Below are 24,921 nucleotides of genomic sequence, written 5' to 3'. Positions count from 1 at the left end.
AATTAGTGAAGGGGCCGGCTGGGTGATGCAATGGTTAAGCTTGCATGCCCCACTTGGGCGGCCTGGGGTTTACCAGTTCATATCCCAGGCATGGACCTATGCACCACTCATTAAGCCATGCTGTGGCAGGCATCCCACATATAAAGTAGAGGAAGATGGTCACAGATGTTAGCTCAGGGCCAGTCTTCCTCAGCAAAAAGAGGGGAATTGGTGGCAGATGTTAGGTCAGGGCTAATCTTCCTCAAAAAAAGAAAAAGCAAAAAAAATTAGTGAAAATGTCATGTTCTGCTTGAACTAGAGAAGGGTGGGGCAAAGGGTGAGGCAGTAAATGAGAGCTGTTTTCAAACATTATATAATATTTCAAATACTATATAAATCAATATATAAAATGGAGATTAATCTGTCTCTAGAATGCAAAACTCAGACTAAGGGTTGGAACTTATAGGGAAATTTATTTTTATATAAACTTATTTTACAAAAATGCATAGCAATGTCAATCAATTGAAATAAGATCTCTCACAGGCAATGTATTTCCTGTCACTAGTAGTACTCAATGTAATGCTTCAATTATTTAGTTCAAGCAGTGTAAGGCTAAAGTTGTAGTAACAAATTCACATTTACTATTCAAAATGGCAGAACACGAAAATGAACTGGACCACCCTGCCAACTTTGTCTCTCCTAGCGACATGTAAGGACAGTAATAACGCTACTTTCAAATACAGGAGTGCATATTTTCTCACAAACATCATTTTGCACTAAAATTTTATACATTGTTCTAACTTTTAATATTTTCTGCCCTATAATAAGAAAACTGCTAATTCAGACTTAGCTTTACTGAGGCTAAATTTCACAATTTTATAGTTGTAATGTTTTTCTTCATTTATTCAGAAAACAAAAGTTCAAGAAGGCAAATAGTGAAATAGTGAATTTTCCTTATGATATTAGGAATCAATTTGCTAAGCAGAATTTTGAGTGGGACGAACTCTGCTCACCCCATTCAGTAGGCATGACTAATGTTTACTTATCAGCCTCTTCTCTTGTTCTAATTATCTATTTATGGGTCATCATTCACTAATTTGACTTGTGGAGGAGTTTTGAGTGTAGGAGGCTAAGAATGGGTCTGCAAATTCAAATTCAGTATTCTTCAAGAGCCTTAAAAATTAAAAGCAGTCTTGTTTTTTTTTTGATTTATTTATAAGCAGTCTTTTTTTTGCATGTAAAGAATCATACTCAATATTAAAAAAATCTACAGGTAGAACATTTTAAATTATTTTTCTGTGACATCTAAGAGGAATAAATTCTTTCTCTTTATGTCTGAGTACACATACATACACACACACGTGTACACAGATACATACACACTTATTCTTGAAAGTTGAAAAAGGAGTAATTTAATAAAAATAAATAGGATGAAGAATAGAGGAAAGAAAGAACATGAGGCCTTCACCTGGACTAGAACTATAAAGTCATCAGGATCTGTGCTGTCCAAGAGGATTACATTTCTTTATGTGTGTATGTGTCCATATGTTTACACACATAAATTTATGAACATACTACTATACATAGTTCTTTCACAAATATGGGCAATAATTTCAGAGGAAACTGAAATTAATATACCATATTAGATATCCTAATAATGGCATTTACCACACTCATAATCCCATCCAGGCAGCCATGTTTTTACCACATAAACCTCATCTCACATGCCATGCTGATGGATCTAAGACTGGGCAATACACCCAAGAAAAGCCAATCTATATCTTGCCTGTGACCTATGACAAGGCTATTGTGAATTAGCCAAAATTCCTTGGGCCAATCAGATTTCCTCTCTTGGGAATTTGAACTAGAGGGAGTGGAGAGAGTTAAGCAGGAAGAGATCTGTAAAGGGGTACTTCATGATGAATTATGGCAAAATGAAGTTATTATTAAGCAGAAAGATTAACTGTTATGGACTGCATGTTTATGTCCCCGTCACAATTCGTTTGTTGAGACCCTAACCCCCAATGATACGGCGTTAGGAGGTGACAGTCTTTGGGATGTAATTAAGGTTAGGTCAGGTCATAAAGTGGAGCCTCCACAATGGGATTAATGCCCTCATAAAAAGAGGAGGGTACAAGAGCTCTCTCCCTCTGCTCTCTGCCACGTGAAGACACAAGGACAAGACTGCTGTATGCAAACTGGGAAGTGGGCTCTCAACAGACATCTGGATCTGCTGGCCCCTTGATCTTGGACTTCCCAGCCTCCAGAACTGCCAGAAATAAATGTCTGATGTTCAAGCCACCCAGTCTGTGATATTCTCTTATAGTAGCCTGAGCTGATTAAGACAATGACTAAGACAAATCAGCAGAAACTCAAAATAAGTTTATCGATAAGAGGGTAGGAATCAATCATCTGTAGAGAGAGTTGTAGTATTCAGAAAGATACCATGGAGAAAGATAGAGGGGAAGTTCAGCCCTGGAATTAAATTCAAATAACATGCTAGTTCGAGTTCAGGTGAATGCCCAGCATTCTCTCTTTTACTCTTTCCTTATCATATTATTTACCTTAAATTCTTCATTCTTGCAACTCAAAAATATTTTTTAAACTTATCGAGTCAGCATAAATAAGCGGTTAAGAGGGAAAAAAATAAATTAGAGTTCAAATTGCAGTTCTCCTCTTTACTAACCATGTGACCTCAGGCAAGTTACTTAATTGTCAGTGGCTCAGTTTCTCTCTCATTTCTTTTTAAGTCAACTTTATTGAGCTATAATTTACCTAAAATAAAACACACTCACGTTAAGTGTACAGTTAGATGAGTTTGAAGAAATGTGTCTATGTATATCCATTGTAACCACCAGCACAATCAAGATATAGAATAGTTCCTTCCTCCAAAACAGTAGCCTCATTCCATTTTGTTGCCAGTATCTTGTCTGTCTTCCCCAGACACACAGAAACCCCAGCCTCAGGCAAACACTGATCTTTTTTTCTGTCAGTTACATTAATTTTCCTTTTTCCAGCATTATATATAAGTGCAGTCTTACAGAATCTTACAAATTCATGCATGTTGTACATTCCTTTTTATTGCTGAGAAGTATTTCGCTGTATAGATATGCCAAATTTGTTTATTTAGTCATGTGTTAGAAATTTCCTTTTTTTCCTGTTTATATTTTGGTTATTAATAAAAGGCTACTATGGACATTTGTGTACAAGCCTTTTTGTGAACCTATTTTTTTCATTTCTCTTGGATGTTATATTGAGAAATGGAATTCCTGAATCGTGCATGTTTAACGTATAAGAAGCTACTAAACAATTCTTCAAAGTGGCAATGTATGAGAGCTTCACTTTATCCACATCCTCACCAATACTTAGTAGCATCAGTCCTTTTAACTTTTAACCATTCTGGTTGAGGTCTACTCATCTCACTATGCTTTTATTTTGCATTTTCCTGAGAACAAGTTTGAGCATTTTTCAAGAGCATGTTGGCCATTTGTATGTCTTCTTTTGTAAAGTGTTTATTTAATTCCATCTATTTTTAAATTGAATTATTATTCTTGTAATTATAGAATTGCAAAATATCTATAAACATTCTGGATATAAGACTTTATTAAATATAAGTATTACAAGTATTTTCTCAAACACTGTGACTTGCCTTTTCATGTTCTTAATGGTGTATGTTAATAGCAGTGTTTTTAACTTTGATAAAGTCTAATTTATAAAATTTTTATAATTTCTGCTCTTGGATCCTGTAAGAAAATTCCTTGTCTAACCCCAAGATTGCGAAGATTTTGTCCTAACTTTTATTGAAAAGGCTACTAACCTTACATCACTGAAGTATCTTGGAATCTGTTTTTAAAATCAATTGGCCATATATGTGTGAGACTATTTCTCAACCTTATTCAGTTCTATTAATCTTTATTTCTATACTTATATCAATACCACACTGTCTTGATTGATGTAGCTTTATTATAAGTCTTCAAAAACAGGTCCTGTAAGTCCTTTAACTCTGTTTTTCATTTGCAAGATGATTTTGGTTATTCTAGGTCCTTTGTTTTTCCATGTACGTTTTAAAATAAGCTTACCAATTTCTCCAAAATCCAGCCACAGTTCTAATAGGAACTATGTTCATACTATAGGTCAATGTAGGGAAGTCCAAAAGCAATGAACATGAATTTAGTCTTTGATTTTTCTCAACAATGTTTTTTAGTTTTCAGTGTACAGATATTGTACATGTTGTATTAAATTGATTCTTACATATTTCAAGTTTTTGATGCTATTTTAAAATATATAAATTACATATATGTGGCTGTATGTGTACATATACATATACATATGTATATGTATATATATCTTTGTTTTATAAGTTTTCATCGGTAGTATTTAGAAATACAGTTTAGTATATTTACTTGTATTTTTTCATATTACTAAATTCACTTATTAGTTCTGATATCTTTTAATTTTTGAAACTTCTTAGGATATTCTCCATAAATAATCCATATTGAATGATGATAAAGACAATTTACTTTTTCCTTTCCAATCTGGTTGACTTTTAGTTCCTTTTCTTATCTTATTGCAGTGACTGGGCATCCCAAACAAAGGTGAATAAAAAGGGAAAGAATAGATGATGTTAATTATTATGAATAGATGTTGAATTTTCAGACTTTTTTCTATATTGATTAAGATGGTAATAAAACTTTCCCCTTTAATTATGTTAATATGCTAAATTCCATTGTTTGTTTCTTAAATATTAACTCAAAATTGAGTTCTTGGGATAAAATCCTCTTGGTCATAATATATTGTCCTCTTCATATATTGCTGGATATTCTTTATAATATTCTGTTAAGAACATTTGTGTCTTAGTTCATGAGAGATATTTGTTTCTCCCCTTCTTTCTTTCATGATGTCCTTTTCTGGTTTAGTATCAAGATAATTCAGGCTGTATAAAATTAATTGGGCAGTGTTTCCTCTGACTTTATTTGCTGAAAGGACTTGTGAAGTTTTGGTGTCACTTGAGGTCATTTCTTCCTTGAATGTTGAACTGACAGGTACAGTCATCTGGGCCCATGGTGTTTTATTTTACTTGTAGGAAGAATTTTTTTTTATTGTAAAATCAACTTCTTTAATTGACATATGATTATTTTGAGTTTTCTGTTTTTTCTTGCGCCAGTTTTGGTTATGTGTGTGACTCCATTTCTTAATTCATAAAATAGGGATAATAACAGTACACCTTCATGAAGCTGTGAAGGTTACATGAGTTCATACATTACAAATACTCAAAGCAGAATCCGACATAGGGGAAATATACCCATGCACAGCTATTAGCTATTAAAATACAGTAATTATTATTATGCACTGAAGTGAGATCAAAAGCACACAGGATACTCTATTATTCAAATCCTGAGAAGTAACAATTGTAACAAAAAACAACAGTTACTTAAATCTATTGAGCTTGTGACATATCTCTGACTCATGAACAAATTGTATTCCTAATAATTCCAATGGAATGCCAAGTTAAATCATTAGAAACCATTTCAAATAAATAAATTGAAAGTTTGAAAGTCTTGTGTAAGTAGAGATTTAATATGTCCTTTGTATTTCCAATTCTTAATTTAAAAAATATAGATATCACTGAGACATGGAGTTTCACACATGATGTTAAGACTGAAGACAAAGAATTATACAACAAATGCTTAATGACAGTGCTTGATTCATATAGAATTGAGAATGCTCTTGGTTACTAGCATAAAAGCATATTAAAGTGACTTAAAAAAATGCAACATATTGGTGTATATAACTAGAAGTTTAGAGTTACTGTTCGCTTCAGAGTTGATTAATCCAAAAGTTCATTGATTTCTTCAAATTCTCAATTTCTTTCTCTTTCTCCTAACTGTCATATTCATCTTAAAACTAGATCATAAGCCAGCCCTGATGGCCTAGTGGCTAAGTTTGGCACTCTCACTACTGTGGTGGCCCAGGTTTGTTTCCTGATCACAGAACCACACCATCTGTTGGTCAGTTGCCAAGCTGGGGTGGTGGCTCACATAGAAGAACTAGAACGACTTGCAGCTAGGATATACAACCATGCACTGGGGCTTTGGGGGAAAAGAAAAAACAGAGGAAGATTGGCAACAGATGTTAGCTCAGGGCAAATCTTTCCCTGTAAAAACAAAACAAAACAAAACAAAAAACTGGATCCTAAATCCTTTCTTCCACATTGAACAATTCTTTCCTTCAGTTTGTTTAGGTCAGGGTTAAAAAATATACCATCCTTGAGCCAGTAATTGCCACCAACTGAACACAATACCCTTAATAGTTCAGGCCTAGGTTCCTTAACAACCTCCTGCAAGCACAATGCTGTTACCATGACTAGTTTAGACTACACAGGGTTCCCTGTTGGAGATGGAATCAATTCCATAAGTTACACTGCAGTTATATAATGGCATAAAGGTGAACTAGATGTTGTGTGTATCATTTACAATATCCACTATTCTTTATCCCACTATGACAGACACTGCTATTTCCCCCCATATTCCATTGCTACCTTCTTTCTTAGTAAGAGAATACTCATATCTTTAGCCATGTACGTGGCCACATTACATAGTTACTCTATCTTCCAGGCTCACATGCAGCTAACTCTGTCTATATGGTTAATTTCTGGTCAAGGAAATGTCATGTGCAACTTCCAGAATATGTTCTTAAATAGGGAAAATGTTCACCTCATCTTTCCATCTTCCTGAAGTTTGGGTATCAATCTGATGGCCACAGCTTGAATAACCATCTGGACCATGTTGAAGATGGCTGAGTAACAAGGAGCCACCCCTGATGGTCATGGAGCTCGAATCCTGCCCTGGATTATTTAGCCCCAGACTTAATTTTCATGAGGGATAGAAATAAATTTGTATTATTTTATTTCAGTCATTATTTATTTGAAGCATCTAGGCATTTATAGATAAATGGAATCTTAATTTATACTTAATATTCCAAAAATTAATGTCTGGATTATATTATTGTACTTTTGGAAGACTCATCGTAATAGTATTAATTGATTGGAACCAACATTTTGGGGGTGTACATCCCAAAACTCTATATCCATAGTTCAGTAATTTCCTGTAGCATTTTTAAAGATTGGCACCTGAGCTAACAACTGTTGCCGATCCTCTTTTTTCTTTTTTCCTGCTTTTTTTCCCCCAATCCCCCCAGTACATAGTTGCATATTTTAGTTGTGGGTCCTTCTAGTTGTGGCATGTGGCCTGATGAGTTGTGCCATGTCCGGGCTCAGGATTCCAACCGGTGAAAGCGTGGGCTGCCAAAGCGGAGTGCGGGAACTTAACCGCTCAGCCACGGGCCGCCCCAAGTAGGTTTTTTAGTATGAGAAAAGTCTCTGACTTTCCTGAGGCAAATACCTGCAGGCTATTAGCGACTAAATCTTTCCGGAGTTCAGGATATACGTTAGCCTATGTTTATTTATATATTAATACTTGCAAAACCCACAAAAAATGAACTATATAAGTAGGATGTCTTTCTGTTATCAAACCTGAATGATAGCTATAGGAAATCAGTGAGTCTCATTTATTTACTCTGTTCATTCCTTTGCACTTCTGTTTTTCCAGACTCCTTCATCAATTTCACTTTAGTTTATCTCAGTTTCTATTTTTGGCACTGGGATATACTGATGCTTGTTTGTTTGTCTGCTTACCTCCCCCTCAAATCCCTTCCCGCTCAGTCCCTCTGGGAATACTCACACTTGAGAAAATCCATCTTCTACTACCATGAAAACATTTATGGGGGGCCTAACATAACTGATCTTTATCTTTATCTTGCAAGTTGGAAAATTCAGTTACTTTGGCAACAACTCGGGGATTAGCTAGGTGGTCCAAGTTTAACATAGTAGAAAACTATCAAAAACACTTTTGTTCAAGATGTTCAGACAGTTAATAACAGAACTTCTACCCACGGAAAACAAAGTCCCCCAGAGAGGAAGCGACGTCCTGAGCCAAACTTTACGACGCGCATTCCCAGGAGGGAGGCAAGGGGAATGCGGTCCCCGGCTCAGCCTGGCTGCCTGGCCGCCTGGCTGCCTGCAGAGTGGCAGTGCAGAGTATCATTGCAGCGCTTTTTCAGGGAGTAATGTGCTGCACTGGTTCGGGGCTTTGTCTTTATTCACAACACCTTCGTGTGTGTCTCAGCAGGGGGTACTGCACAGTTGCCTGCCAGCCTGTCCTCTTTGACTATCTGCCAATTAAACCGAATGCTAACTCTCCATGAGTGAGAGAGAGAGAGAGAGAGAAAGAGACAGAGAAAGGCACACTGAGATACAGAGGAAGAAAAACCACGCAAAAAGGAGGGGGAGAGAGAGGGGGAATAAGGATGCTCTCCAGCACACTCATATGTTAGGTCTCTGTGCGAAGGCGGAAGGCTGCAGGAGCGGCATCAGCAAGCTCTCGGGCAGTGATTCTAACTATTGCCCATGAACACCGTGGTCAGGACGACTTTGAAGAGGCGATTTATTACTTATGCAGAGAACACTCTAGCTCTGCTAAAACTGGGAGTGCAAACACTCCCTTGTTTTCTAATTTAGAGACTTGCATCTTTTCAACACTCAATACTATCAAGACACTGCTACTACAGGTAAGACCCAGTTAAGATTTATCTGTTTGTGACATTATTCTTTAACACATTGTAATCACGACTACTTTTTAATGTAATGACTAATATATGTTGATCTGCTTTTTCTTTTTCTTAATTATTAGTCTCCCTTCAAGTAAATAATTTTGTAAGAAACCTGCAATTAAATGAAGGAACAACTACTAAATCTTTCCTAGGAGGAATCTACATGATTGTTTGTATTTCATGAGCTCTGAGTTCATGGTTGGGAACTTGATCTAAAACTGTGATCTGAGATGAAATTATAATAGATGTTATTTCTGACTGTACCAAATTATTCACTATCATTTGTAGAAGTCATGATCCTTCCTTGCCTCCAGTGTTGTGCGTGTATATATGTGTTGTAGTTATTTTTTTTTTTTAAACTTTTACAGTTTGGGGGAACCAATGATGAGGCATGTATAACTTGCAGAGTTTGATTAAATCATTACGATGTGGGGTGATTTACTCATTCAGAAACATGTGCTGTGGTAGTCTTACTGATAAGGTATTATCACAAGCATATTTGTGTATAATTAACAGGTAGCATAAATGTGTGAAATGTTTGTGATATTAAGAGAAAATGCAAGGGTGTTGATAATTCATTTACTATAACGATATCATTATCTTGTTTGTTTTTATTAAAATTTACCTTTGCTTTTATAACTCTGCTCCATCTTTACTTGTCACTATTTTTTTTATAAGATTAGCTCTTAGGTGAGGTCACTCAATATTGCTGAGAAAACTGTAATCACAGAAACATACTAAGAATGTGTTACGATTCCATAGAGAATATAGGAGCGATATTGTCAACAGGTTTGTAAAATTTCGGTCTGCTGAGTTTTGACAAGAGCATCTTGTAGTATTCGTCACTTGTAACTTGGATTACATTCTGCTGTCACATTCAGGTTCCCAATAACTTAGAAGTCTAATTACATTCCTGTATATGATCAGAGCTAAAAGCACTAGATAATTTTAAGAATAAAGTCAGTTTTTACTTGACATTTTAACTTAAATTAACCCCAATTAATATATATATTTTCTATCCTTGTGTTTCTGTAATGGTCTTTGTGTTTACCGTATTTTATATAAGAGTTGCTCCTAATCAAATTCCTTCACAAGAAGTATTTAAATGGTAATAGTCTGGAATCATTAGAGTGACACTTGGTAGTCAAAACGATTAACTCTTGCATACAATAAAATATGTAGCATAAGATTAAAGCAAATCCTAGAGGAGCACATGTTTAACAGTAAAGTATTGTGAAAATAGAATCATTTGCATGCAAAAATACATAATTCATTGGAAGACTTGTGATTCCTGTGCATGACTTATTTCATTTTCCAATTTCACTTACAAAAGGTTTAAATCCAGGGGGAGTGTGTGTAAAATATTCAACTGACTGAGGATCTGAAAATTAAAGGAGGAAAGAATTATGGCTGCAGTGACTTTTTTAGGACTGTTGGGAAGTTGGTAACTGGCATGAATGTAGAGAATTCATTTTAGAGTTCTCCTAGGGTGCACTGAAAAATCAAGAAAAATTGATGTGGAACATACGTTAATATGCAAAAATGTTCAGAAGAAAGAGGTGAATGATGAAGGAGTAGAGAGGAGGTTTATGGTCTGTAAAGGGTAAAATATTTTCAGTAAACATAGAGTAAACTCTATATTCTTTCTTTTATGACTGGCAAGAAAAAAGAGGTATCAAGAATACCATTTCTCAGGTAGGGATGAAATCCTAATGACCGAACATCAGACTGAAAAATAACTGCTCATTTTAACTAATTACCATATTTGAATATTCAGTTACCAAAGTTACATCTTGCCTGAAAGATTTCCTGGAATTATAAAGTTAGAGAAGTTACTTACAAACTATTTAGATTTTTAAGAGTTTGTTAATGTTCATGTTTTTTTAAATTCACATGACAAATGAGTTTTCCTTTCTTTCTAAGGAATACATATACTCAAAAAATTGGTATATGTGCTTTAGTTTTGAAACTTTTCAATATTAGTTTTAAATTACTTACCCAAAATTGTATAGACTAGTCATCTCTTTTCCTTTAGAAAGAGAAATGTTCTAGATTTTCTTCTTTGAAATACTACAAAAGCACCATCTTTGTATTTACCTGCGTCAGAGCAATATGCATAATTATGTGATTTATAAACATTCAGCATCGTGCTTATTTTGTCCTCATTTCTCCAAGCTCTCCAGTTTTTCCGATTGTGTAAGAACTTTAAAAATGTTTGATAAGAGTAAATTCATGATTAGTGTGATTTTCAGGACCTTGGAATTTTAAACTATTCAGAGAGAAACTTTTTTTAATTATAAGAAATATTCATCCTCTTAATAATACTTTAAAATCATTATCCTAAAGTTGCCCAAAACATATTATCAGGAATATTCCCTGCTCACTATTTCTTTATAGTTTCAACTTTCTAGTTGAGAAAGTTTGAAAAAGTTTCCTTTCAGTATCATTTTGTACTGAGCTGGATCACAATTTGGAGGTTTATCTGGATCTTTAATAACATGAGATTAGATGATATAGCCATTATTACACTTTCTGTGACATTTGTTGAGGTTTAATGTGGCACAGAGTGCATTAGCTAAGATGGAGCTTGGTTACGTTAGTTTTGAGGCTTTGGCTGAAGTAACAATAGTCAAAACCAAAAGAATTTATTTCCTTGTTATCTGAGAGGCGTTTAAACTTTGGTATCTGCATGTATATTACATAAACTATTTGTAATTTGTTGAAATAGATTCTGTTTTCATTGATGTGGCATTGGTCTACTGAAATGTTCCCTCTTGATTTTCTACAGGAATTTTGTTGTAATAGTTCTGGAGTATCACATGAGTCTTTCATTTGAAATCATGGACAGTGTCTCTGAAATTACAACCCACCATAATTCCAAGCCCTTTTCATGATGACTTTAGTACTGAAGCATGAATAGAAAGAGCTACAACTAAAACATTCTGAAATAACAACAAGCAACGCTAGGTAATAAGAGACCTCCAGCTAGTTTTCTGGTTCAGTTACTTCACTTAAACATATTGCTACACTGTGGTATGGATCCTAGAAATCAAAGCTCCTTGCTGATATGGTTGACATGGTAGAACCGGCAAGTAACAGCTTCCTCATGCTACCCCCTGGCACAAGTTAATACTGACCCTTAAGAAGAATTTTTTGGACTGAAATAGTTATTGTATTTTAAGTTATCTAAATGTACAATATAAGAGTCTGTCCAGATAAGTTAAGAATAATCATAATTGTAAAAATGCTGATTGGCTGTTTTGAAGTCAATTGCAGTCTACATTTTAAAGGTGATGTTACAGAAACCTGAAATAGTTGTAAACATCCAATGTAAAAAATCTGATCTCTATATTCTTTTAACCAGATAATTAATAATACTTCTATGCACGTATTACACAACCATCTTTAAAAATATAGTAACAGGTGCACTCTGCTTTAAAGAGTTCTGGTATAGGAAAACCTGTTCATTCAATACAATGCTAAATTACAGTTTTTTATTAGCTTTAAAGTATTTTTCCAATAAGCCAGTCAAAATAATTTTTAAAAAACAACCTTATTTAAATACATTCAAGACCATTAGTTTTACTTAAAAAATCGTTTTATTCACACCTTTTTAGAAACCTAACCACCAGGCAAAGTGAGGTAGATTTGCAACCACAGTTACATGAGTTTGTGTGTGAACTCACAAATGGAAACAATCCTAATTTTAAAACAAAGTGCCCATTATTTACTTTGCTAAAACTGTGTACATGCAAAATGGCAAAACTGTCTTAGTTTATTACAATAGTTTGTGTGTTATATGATAGCAGTATACCTAACAAGGTAAGTGAACTTGTACGTATGTAGAAGTTTAAATTGTTAGTTTTGTAGTTTATGAAAGTTGGAGATTAAAGAGTTTTCCTTATACGAACTTTCTTTATCAGATTAAAGGATTTCTGACATTTCAGGAAAGTTCTGTTCAAATTAGCTCCTAGTGTTTTCTTTAATCTGCACAGGCAAAACTTAAATGCTTTAAGGTTACTCTTAGAAGCTTACAGATTCCAATTAATTAGTTTCTGCTGATGGATACATACATTGTAAATAGAAACCATTGGGTTCCAATAGAGAGATTAATTCAATTTCTACAAGAGAAGGCTGAGATCAATATTCTCTTTTAAGTATTATAAGAAAACATACTAACCATTAGGCAATTATTTAATGAAGGCAAACTTCTAGTTGTGATTAAAAGATTATATCAGCACTTCAAAAGAGAGCGTATAATGCTTAAACTGCGTTTAACAAACATGAAATGTGACTTGGGGTCCTTGAAAATTGATATTATTCCAAAGATTCTTTTACTTTTTTGGAATGCAAATAATAATTGATTTTTCACAGAAAATATTATAAAGATAGATTAATTGTCATGTAATTCAATTTGTTATTATTTCGTTCAAATAGTAATCAGAACATCTAATTTTGTGAAATGAGGGAAAGACACATGACGAGCATTTTAGTAAAACTACTTCAGTTTAAAATATCACCTTACACCCCTGTTTGCTACAATAAATCCCAAATCATATTTGAAGAATACATTTCTCATCGTCTTGAACACCTATATAATGTCATCACCGTATCTTCATTTTTTAAAATCTAGGTCTTCTAAATGATGTTTCATTTCCAGCTGAAAACATGTGGTAAGTCCAGATGTTCAAACACAATCATTCCCCAAAGGCATACAGTTACAGGTTTATTCAAGGATGGGTATGTATAAATATACACATCAGATCCCTAATTTAAAATTAGAACACAGGCTGTGAAGAGCATAAAAATGATAAGAGACCACAGTTGGTTGTGTAAATTCCTTGTTTAAGTGAAAATGCGCTTTCTACCCCATCAACGTAGCACATCTGATAGAGTCAATAAATTCTTACAAAAGTGTTGACATATATGTCAAAGGGTAGGTAATAGATACGACAAAATTATCTGAGTGAGAAATGTGATTTACCTGGTAACCCTATTTTAAATAAATTTTCAATGGTAGCATTGGTCCAGTTGGGAAATTCTAGTGTTCAAAGGGTTTAAAATGATTCATTCCTCAACTAATTTACAGTGATTTAAGGCATAAAGAAGTAAGTTGATTATAGGAATAATAACTTAATTGTTTTGATTTCCTAACACTTTATTCAAACCTCAAAATAACAAGAAGAAAATCTGAAAGGGAACTTCTTTCCCTAAGGAAAGCTAGCAATTGCTAGCTAAGGATATTCATGATGCTTTGCTGGCTAATTTATCCAGACATATAAAACAAAAGCTAGTGGTACATGATGGAACAATAGTGAAAACAGCAGACAGATTTATGAACCATAGGGCGACTCTCCTGGGACTCCCCCATAATTGAGTTCTTTAAAATTATGCATTTCATTGCTTTATATTTCCCTTTTTCTTTCTATCGTCTTTTTATAGTCGTATTTCCAAGAGTCTGAACAAGGATAAGAAAACTCATCTTCAGCATTTTCTTAGTTCAGAATTTATTATGCATGTTGTAATCAGATCTCCCAAACCACTCAATAACTTTCCCTCTAGTCCAAGCCCTGTCACCAAGCCAAAACTGGAATGACCAAGAAAAACTCCACTATCGGTGACTGGTGCATGGTGTTAGTTTCCACTTGTGTAGAAAAGGAAATAGATTCTGTCTGGATGAGGGTCATGTTATAAGAAGCAAAGTCTTACAATCGAATTAGCCCCTTGATTTAAATTCATCTTACGTCAATCTTTGGCCCACTCTACCTAAATTAATGGAAGCAAGTCTTACAAAAATGGGGGAAAATAATTGAGTCTACTGCAAAATTCCATACAAGGGTTAGAAGCATATGGCTAGTGTAATAGATACAAAATAGTCTTCCTTATTTCTAATAGAATGAGGTGAAGGGAAGGAAGAAGCCAAACAGATTGAATAACTGCTCCCACTGTCTAAACATCAGAGTGAGTAGGCCCTTGGTCAAGTTGTTATTAGAGAAGTATTGCCTGAGCAAAGGCAACTTTCATAATACCTAATAACTATTACTACTGCTTCTGATATTGCTGCTACTAATACTCATTATTTTACCATATGCCATTCTAGACACTTTATATGCATTATCCAATTACAAAAACTGTATGAAATCAAAACTACTATTCCTGTTTCAAAATGACCAAATAGACTTGTTTAGGTTGAATACCTTGCTCAAGGACTTATGTCTCCCCAAACCTGTAACCACTAGTATTTGATATTTACTATTTTACTCTAGGAATCTGCATATTATTTAGTAGGAGTTAACAAGATACACAATAGCTAGTAGAAAAACAGGAAGCAATCATAAAAATACAAAGCTTAAAGGGTTTTAAAAATTTACAACTAGTAGGGGCCGGCCTGGTTAAGTTCGCACGTTCCGATTCTCAGCGGCCCGGGGTTCGCCTGCCCAGATCCTGGGTGTGGACATTGTGCTGTCGTAGGTGTCCCACGTATAAAGCAGAGGAAGACGGGCATGGATGTTAGCTCAGGATCAGTCTTCTCCCCCAACCCCCCAAAAAAAGAAAAAAGAATTACAACTAGTAAATCAACTTTGGTAATCAATCCTTACTAGCATCTGTACTGATTTTCATTTCTCTTTTCTAGTCTATTTTTTTTTTACAAATCTGCAATATATACTTCCTAAAAATGCTGAAACTGAACTGAGTACAATTTTCTTTTTCATTCTCAGAATTTATAAAGTAGGTATTTTCAACCAAATTGTCTAAATTATGGACATGTCAAACATCAATGTTATGTCCTGTCATAAAAATGCAAATAGGTTCTCCTTATTGTTCCTTAGTGCCTCTAGCCAAAAGCAATGGATCTACTTGCGACCTTTAAGTCTGGCTGGTTCATTGGCCAAAGAGTTACTGCTCCTGCAAACATTCTTAAGATTTGAAACTGGTACCATCTGTGCACTGTAAATTGCAACAGTCTGTTACATTTCTTCAGTCAGGGTCAAAGTAACCTAGTCAACGCCACTCTTCACTTCAGATATTCCCACTTGAATTCCTTTGGAAATCAAGGACCTTGATCATTACAAATTATTAGCTGAATGATCTCAATTCATTTCATGAAGTCATTTTAAAAAATTATAGATGATATAGAATTTACAGATACTTTACTCATTAAAACTGCAATGTACATCTGCATTGTAATTATAAATCATTGCCATTGTAAGTCAGCAAACTTTATGATGTTTTTTATGGGAGAGAGTCCAAGCGCTTGCCTAATTAGTCCTCTCATTTAAATCTGACAGTTTATAGCCCACTCTACTTAAAATAATGGAGGTTAAGCCTTACAAGCCTTCATTTCACGTAACTTTTCCCCAGTCTTTAGTTTAGAAACACTTGTTTTGTGTATTTGTTTATTTTGTTTTTTAGTTTGAATAATTAGGTAGATAGATAAACAGATAAGCGTCTCCACATAGAAACTCTAAGATTTACTGATTTACTTGCTCAGAATGAAGTTCAAATGCTATCATAAGTATCTGCATTTGGCAAAATTCAGAAGGTTTTTCTACATCTAGCAAAATTTAATATATTAAGAGCAAGAATTAGAAAAGGTCACAAGGAAGAATTATATTTTAAAAGTAATTCCTAACTTTCTTAAATTTGCTGAAACTACATTTAGAGTAAATCAGTGCCTTGGAACAATATGAGACATTCTTGCACTAAATTGTTTTGAATCCTATCATGCAACAGTTACTCGTATGTTTCAGGGATTATCAAAATTTAGTCTTCAATTGTGTCTATGTAGATTTCTTTCCTCTTTTTTGGTGAGCTAGCTTATTGTAGTCTTGCTCTTCTTGATCATTATTATCAGAATTCTTTGTAAGCATGTTTGGAGGATACGTAGGCTGATTGAGTAAATGAGCACTTAGCAGCTACACTTTCCTTGAAAATTAGATGAAACAGTACTACCTCTTAGCCTTCGATGCTGTTTTGACAAGGTGACAGTAGCCACAATTCTCAGCTGTCATCATGTTAAGAAACAGGAACCAGTTGGTTATCTGTAGATTTCCCACCATAACTGTGGTTCCAAACAAGCATGGAGGCAAGCAGCTGGAGCTGTGGGTCCTAGCCAGATTCATCAAATATGCACATCAAGGATATACTAACAGTGTTTGGCTATGATTCATGTGTGTATATGAATCAACTGAATGTTGGCTTAAAATGTTGGTTTAAAGATTAATGATAAAACAATAAAATAAAGCCATTTGGAGTTATAACCCAAAGTATAAATAAATATCCATTATTCCATTCTTATATAAATAAATTATTGAAAAACAATGGGAGAATAGGCAAATCTCCTGTACAAAAGAATTCTAAATAGTTTATGGAAATGCTCAGCCCTCAAGAAGGGGGAGCATAACTTTCCATTCCATAAGTGTCGGATGCTCCTAAAGACTTTGTTCCATAGAATACAGTATGGAGAGGGCTGGAGGGCAGAGTAATTTTATAGTGGAGAAACCTGACACACGCTATGTGAGCTGGTGGTCAAAGTCGATATCAACAGTGTGTCAAATAAAAACAAATCCAGACTTAGATAAGGAGAAACTTTATTCAAAAAGACTTGTTCATAGGGAGGACACTCTGATCTAACGCATCAGCAAGTGCCTCAGAATCAAACAGTAAAAGGCTTTTCTTTCATGGAGTAAGGAGGGCTGAGCAGTAAGTCAGGGAAAGTTGGGTGTTTGGGGCTGGATTATGTTCCCCACAAAATTCCTATGTTGAAGCGCCAACTTCCAGGACCTCAAAATGTGACTATATTTGGAAATAGAGCCTTTAAAGAGGTAATTAAGGTTTAATGAGGTCAAATGGATGGGCTCCAATCCAATCTGACCAGTATCCTTATAAGAAGAGGAAATTTGGACACACTATGAGACACCAGGAATATGCACATACCGAGGAAAGATCATGTGAGGGCGTAGCGAGAAGACAGTCATCCGCAAGCCGAGGAAAGAAACTTCAGAAGAAATCAAACCTGCCAACACGTTAACCTTTGACTTCTAGCCTCCGGAACTGTAAGAAAATTTATTTCTACTGTTTAAGCCACAAGTCTATGATGTTTTGTGATCATAGCCGTGGCAAACTAATACATTGGGCAAACGAGGGGGAATAATGACCAGGGGGATTTGATAGGAAATGTGTCTTACTATGGTCAGCTGATTTTCAGGCAAAGCCAATAAAGGGGACATGTTCTGTATTTTAGTGTTTGCTCAGGCTTGAGGGCAAGCAAAGTTCAGGGGTCTGTGGAGAGGCGAGAAGCCTGACAAAAGCCTGGTCAAAACAAAGCAGAGGGTAAGGAATGGGCAATTGTGAACACTTGGTCATGTGATGTCATGTTGATACTATGTACCCTTGACATGATGTGATGAGAATACACTTCACCTTTGTTGTCTTTTTCCCAAAAACCCGTAACCTCAGGATAATCATGAAAAACAAAATCAGACAATCTCAATTGAGGATATTCTACGAAATACCTGACCAATATTCTTTAAAACTGTCAAGGTCATAAAAAACAAGAAAAGTCTCAGAAACTCTTGTACTCAACAAGAGCCTAAGACATGATTAGTAAATGAAATGCGGTATCCCAGATAGGATCCTGGAACAGAATAAAAGACATTGGGTAAAATTAAGGAATTCTACATAACATATATACTTTAATAAGTAGTACTGTATTGATATTGATTTGTAAACTGTGACTGATGAACCATCATAATGTAAGATGTTAGTAATAGATAAAACTGAGTATGAGGTATATGGGAATTCTGTTTTATCTTCACAATGTTTCTGTAAATCTCAATCTATTCTAAAATAAAAAGTTTGCAGAGAAAAGCAATGATAAGTAATAACGAAGAATCTCAACAATAGCCCATTTCAAACAACAAGGCAGCACAAATCCATCATTAAAAAGTTGAAATATTGCTATGTCTATTATAAAACATGATTCAACTACCACTTTAGGGGATTGTAGTTTTGGTAGAAAGTAAAGTATTTCTGCATTGACCAAATTCTATGAAAGTAACATTTATTTGCTTTATGCCAAGTGCCAGTCAATGCAGAGATTAGAATGCTAACTCATGTGCATCCACTTCTAGAGCATCTTTTCCCCTTGTCTCCAAACACAACTTCACTTGGCCTGGATGGCCTCCTCCACGCAGGCCTTCACAGATTACCCTCAATGACCAACGTATTCAGGCCCTTTTTTGGCAGAGTCCCTTGTTGTCCTCAATGCTAAGCCTCCCTCCACGTCCTCCTTACTAATTGACTCATCTATTACTCTACTTATTTAGAAAATTATTTTTGCATTCTTGCAGTACACATAAGACTAATTGCAGTCCATCTAATAAGTAGCCCACCTTTTCCCTGTACGAAATTCCAGTAGCAGCAAGAACAACGTCTCTTCTACATAACTACTTTTCTTGTACTTTACTCAAATAAAAAAGTCACTTTTTGGGGCGGGCCCTTTGGCCGAGAGGTTAAGATTGTGCTCTCTGCTGTGGTGGCTCAGTGTTTCACCAGTTTGAATCCTGGGCTCGGACATGGCACTGCTCATCAGGACACGCTGAGGTGGCGTCTCACATGCCACAACTAGAAGGACCCACGACTGAAAATGCACAACTATGTACTGGAGGGCTTTGGGAGAAAAAGGAGAAATGACATCTTTAAAAAAAAAAAGTCACTTTTCTTTCTCCATCTGATAGTGTTCTCTCCATGTGCGAAGAAATGAATGCCAACTTTGTTTCTAAGTGTCAGGAAGCATTGTCTCATTGCGGTATTTGCATTGATGAAAATACTTTTATGAACCATTGTTAAATCAGAGCTACCTCCCACTTAAGAAATCACCTTGCAAAGATACTGGAGAAACAGCATTTGTGTCTATTGACTTGAGAATTTTATCACGCTCTTCACTTGGCATTTGTGTTTAATTCTGACTAGCTTTGAATTTTTAAAAAATCATTTCTCCTTTCTTAAGGATAATCAAAAAGGGAAATAAGAAGTTGACTGGGCAAAAGATAGTCATTTGATTTTACTGGTTATTTGTCATATTTGCTGCTCACTTCATAATTAAAATCTGATTGCCAGAGGAAAAAACAATAATCTCCCAAGAATAATAATGTTGTTATTTGATAGATATTTTTGTTCTTTGAAAAATGGATTCGTGTTGGCAAGTTTGAATTATTACAGCCATAGAACTTTATTTTTCCTAGGTTCAATAATTTAATGTGATTAGCCTGGAAAATTCATTTGGAAAATGAATATAATATTTCAGTAACTCAAAAACATGATCTGTATGTATGTATTACACTTATAGTTTAATTAGGAAACTAATGAGGTGCGATTGGCAATCTGATTGGTGAGGAACTGGTACAGTAAGTTTCTATTAGCAGACTGGAATATTTCTCATCGAGCTCAGCATTCACCCAACCTCAGAATATAGGAATTATTACATTGGACACCTGCCATCTTGGCCTTTGGACACCATCCTCCTGCAAAACCACCAAATTAATTATAGCTCAGAGTAAGGGAGTGGTACTGGAAGATTCAACTACTTGTAAGTTTACCTTAGAAGAGCAAACTCTGGAACAGATTAAATGTGGCGATTACTTAAATGTAAGTGAGCTAATTAACAGAAATAAAGTTTGACTGATACATAGACGAAATTTGTTTATTTAGCTAGAATTCGCATTTTTATGAGTGTGTATGTATATATAATACATATATATTTGTAATATACAGTATGGTTGGTGAACGGAAGAGACTCATTTTCAGTGATAGTAACTTTGTTTTCCAATCAGAAATATTTGTCACCTCTCTAAGCAATTCACAAACTTGTTGATGTAATTATACTGTGACACATGTTGTTTTCTTTTAGCACCAGTGCGCTTCTCATTATTTATAGCAAATTCATATCTTAAAGCATTTTCCACGCTTACCTGCCAACTGTGTGAGTCCTGTTCCCACGAACATAAATTCTAACGATAATTCTATCAAACGCAAAGCTTGAATTGACAGAATGAATCAACAGTCTCATTGTTTGTTTTGAATAAAACCAACATTCCATTGTTAGATTTCTTTTTTTTTTTTTTTAAAGATTTTATTTTTTCCTTTTTCTCCCCAAAGCCCCACGGCACACAGTTGCGTACTCTTCGTTGTGGGTCCCTCTAGTTGTGGCATGTGGGACGCCGCCTCAGCGTGGTCTGATGAGCAGTGCCATGTCCGCGCCCAGGATTCGAACCAACGAAACACTGGGCCGCCTGCAGCGGAGCGCGCGAACCCAACCACTCGGCCACGGGGCCAGCCCCCATTGTTAGATTTCTTTTTGATATTATTGAGCCAAGTTCAATTATTTATAAAACAGTGGATTTTAAATCTAGTCAATAAAAGACTTAAGATGGATTTTTATTTTCTAGCTAAAAGCCAGCAAATTTGTCTAGACAATAAAGCCGGAATCAGAAATACCAGTAAATGTACCAGTTTTTACTTACTAATGAAGCTAGTGACAGAAACAATGTTAGTAAACATAGCTACCATGTACCAAACATTGTATGGTTTACCATATTGTTGTAGTTTGCCCTCTTAAAAATCCTGAGTTTTTATTGCTGCAGTTTTTAATGATGAAGATTAGAGTCCAAGAAGTTTAATAATTTGCCCAAAGATCCAAGTACAGTGTGTGCTGAAACTGAATTTGAACCTAGGGCAGCCTGATCCAAAGACATGCCTTTTGTTGTTTTGCTGGACTACAATTTAATTACCTAGGAATGAACAATGCTTTACATGGAAAAGAAGGAAAATTGATGAAAAGGGTGTGAAAATTAGTTTGAAGTGAAATGAAATTCATTGTAAAAGAACAATGTTGGGTCGTCATTTCTACATTGCAAAGTAACAGAATACTCTGATTATTTCATAATAAACTGTTTTCCCCAAATGACTGCTGCTATAGAAAAAGAAGTACACCTCTCCTTTAAAAAATATGGTATGTAAAATTGAAATATTATCAGGTAAAAGTGTCACTTTTTCTATTAGATGCTATATACTATATATAATGATGTATTATTTAGAATTATATATGTACTAGGAGTGGAATTTTTTTTGTGGAATTCTTTCTGTGTAGTAGTAGCTTAGATCACTAACTGCTTGAGATGGGGGCAGGCAAATTAGAAGGGGAAGTAGCAGAGAAGTTCAATTAAAGGCAGATTGAGCCAATTGAAGATCAATCCAAAACGAAGGCTTAGAGCTCTAAGTAGATAATGTAGATCAATAGAAAATATGATTGGACTGTGAGAGGTGTGATTTTTCAAGCTGCTTTTCAGGAAACTATCTATTGTGTAAATTAGTATCCCTGAGTTTCTTTCTTTTTTTTTTTTTAAAGATTGGCACCTGAGCTAACAACTTACCAATGTTTTTTGTAGGCTTTTTTTTGCTTTTTTCTCCCGAAATCCCCCCCAGCAGATAGTTGTGTACTTATAGTTGTGGGTTCTTCTGATTGTGGCATGTGGGATGCTGCTTCAACATGGCCTGATGAGCGGTGCCATGTCTGCACCCAGGATCCGAACCAGCGAAACCCTGGGCCGCCGCAGCGGAGCCCGAGAACTTGACCACTCAGCCACGGGGCCGGCCCCCTCCCTGAGTTTATTTCTAAAATGTTTGTTTCAGCAAACAATTGAGCACCTATTGTGGTCAAAGTAAAATGCTAGGGGCTGATGATATAATGGTGGACAGTCGTTTAGCATGGTGACGATTAGCCGCTAGTCAACCCACAGTCATGCATAACCCAGTGTTGACTGAATGATTAGAAACCCCGAAAATGGATTATGTCAATACACTGATCAGGGCTGCAACAGCCCAAATACCAGGTGCTACAGAGGTCCCACCTTACCTAGTCATGGAGGGTGTGTGAGTTTAAGTTATATCTTAGCTATAACCTAACGGACGATTGAGACTAAAGCGCCTTCATCTCTAACCCATGCTTGGTCATCTTACAGAAATTCATTTCAGATGCAACAGCGTTACTTAACAAAATGCTTTCTTAAAAACTCTTTTAGAGAATGAGCTTGGAGGTCTGGGTTTGATACACTCTGTTTCTTTCCAGCTGTGTGTTACATTGGACACACTTTTGTTTCCTCTTCTTTAAAATAAGGATAATAATTGTGCTTATCTTATAATTTGGCGTGAGAATTGAATGGTGTATGTGAAATTCTTGCAGCAAGCAAATGTCACCAAAAATTATTACACTATATTTACATAGAGTGAACAGTTTTCAAAGAGTAGTTGAATAGAGTGATTAGCTCCTTAGGTCAATGATTCATGAAGAAATAACAGATGACCTCACATATGAGAATCATACACACACAAAGATTAATCTTATTTTGAATGTGAAATCTTAAAGATATTAAATGAACTAAAATTCATATGAGACCTCAATCTTTAGAGAAACTGAGATCACCTTACTTTTCATTAGTAAAAGCAAAACTTTCATATTTATATCTTGAAGAGCATTATAGAAGGCATTTTTTCATTGTTATTTAATACGGTTCTTGGAAAATGAACCATCCATCATTTCCTTTTGACTACAGTTAAGGTATTGAGTGAAAAAGTGTGAATACATGAACACAGCATGTTTGTTCCAAATATCAGGATCCCAAAACAGTCAGACTTTAAGTAACTAATGGAGAAACTTGAAAAGTCTGTAAATTTTCCTTCCATTTAAAGTCTCTTTGCACACACTATGGATTTTTATAGCTCCAGAAAAATATATGCATTTCCATGCTGACATAGGCTATTCACAAAGCTAAATTTCATGAAATAATGTGAGTTGGAAATACTTTTCTCTAGCAAGGCATCTTAACCTAGGGCTCATTATTGATCTAGGTTCTGTCAGTGGATGGGTCAAAGTGTCTGTGCACAATTATAAATTGTCCTAATACTTGATAGCTATGTACTCATGCACATTTTCTAGTTTTTGGCTTTCATCAGATTCTAAGACAGTGTGACTTTGAATGGTTAAGAGCAACTGTCATAAAAGACATTTCACAATTGCATCCAAATAAATGAAGTTGTTTGCCATAATGCTTTGTCTTCTGCCTTTATTTCTTCAGATGTATGATATTCTTCATCAATCCCTTTCACATTCAGAGCTTCAGGATCACTTCATTCTAGAGAATTCACAGGTATCTCTCTGGAGTCCCAAGTTTTCTCTCAAGCATCAGCTAGTGGATAAACATCACCAACTGGATTAAACTCAATTGTTCTAAGACGCCAGAGCTCATCTTCTTTCAGACTTGCCTTCCTCATTCTTATTAATGGAAAAAACTCCTAAATAATTTAGCATGGAGTTTTTCATATGCTTACTTATCGAAATAACTCGTCTTTCTTTAGTTGTGGTGATCGCTCATGTGTCCCATAATAAAATGGGACGATGGCATAAAGATGAAGTTTTGTTGACAATACTGAAATTACTTGAACTAGATTCATCATGAGGGCTACATTGAGTCAAATTTATATTTTGAGGTCCAGTACTTTTTTTAACAAAAGAAATACACGTTTGTTACACATTTTCTTAAAAATCCAAGTAATACAGGTGGCACCATTGTTCATTTCATTATTTAATCATAAGAAATAAACTGTAAAGTAGCCAAGGAGGAGCACACAGAATGTCTTATTTGAATGAAATAGGATTAGTTAATATACTAGTCTGGGTGGGCTGTATCAGTCAGCATTTGATGCGTAACAAACCACACAGAACTTAGTGGTCATTTTTTTTTTCTCACAAGTCTGTAAGTTGGTTGGTTGTTTCTGCTGATCTGCTCTAGTCATGGCTGGGAAGCTTGGGCCTGCTTATGCATGTGCAGTCACCTGGCCAGTCAGCCAGGAGTCAACTGGTCTAGAATGGTGCTGGCTGGGATGACTCAGCTCTTCTCCACATGGTTTTCTATCCTGTGGTAATCTAATGCAGATGTGAACTCATGGCAATAGCTGGTATCAAACAGAAATATAAATATGCAAGTTCTTTGTAAAGCTCCTGCTGGTATCAATTTTTTTTTTTTCCTGAGGAAGATTTGCCATGAGCTAACATCTGTTGCCAATCTTCCTCTTTATGCTTGAGGAAGATTTGCTCTGAGCTAACATCTGGGCCAGTCTTCCTTTATTTTGCATGTAAGTCACTGCAACAACATGGCTGAGGAGTGATATAGGTCCACACCAGGATCTGAAGCTGCTGAAGCAGAGTACACGAACTTA

The 24,921-nt window shown here is 35.4% G+C and overlaps 1 protein-coding gene across 5 annotated transcripts in view; it reads left to right on the top strand.

Moving 5' to 3' along the window:
• Positions 1-7,987: 7,987 nt before the first annotated feature.
• The window catches only part of TENM2 (teneurin transmembrane protein 2), a 3,416,041-nt gene continuing 3,399,107 nt past the window's right edge, over positions 7,988-24,921 (top strand). For all 5 annotated transcript variants that reach the window (XM_070232931.1, XM_070232936.1, XM_070232935.1 and 2 more), the window contains exon 1: positions 7,988-8,604. The gene's annotated coding sequence lies outside the window, so the exon portion shown is untranslated. The remainder of the gene's footprint in view (positions 8,605-24,921) is intronic.

Source organism: Equus caballus, chromosome 14 (assembly GCF_041296265.1).
Source record: "Equus caballus isolate H_3958 breed thoroughbred chromosome 14, TB-T2T, whole genome shotgun sequence".
Classification (NCBI taxonomy): Eukaryota; Metazoa; Chordata; class Mammalia; order Perissodactyla; family Equidae; genus Equus; species Equus caballus.
This window is presented reverse-complemented; position numbering and strand designations above follow the sequence as displayed.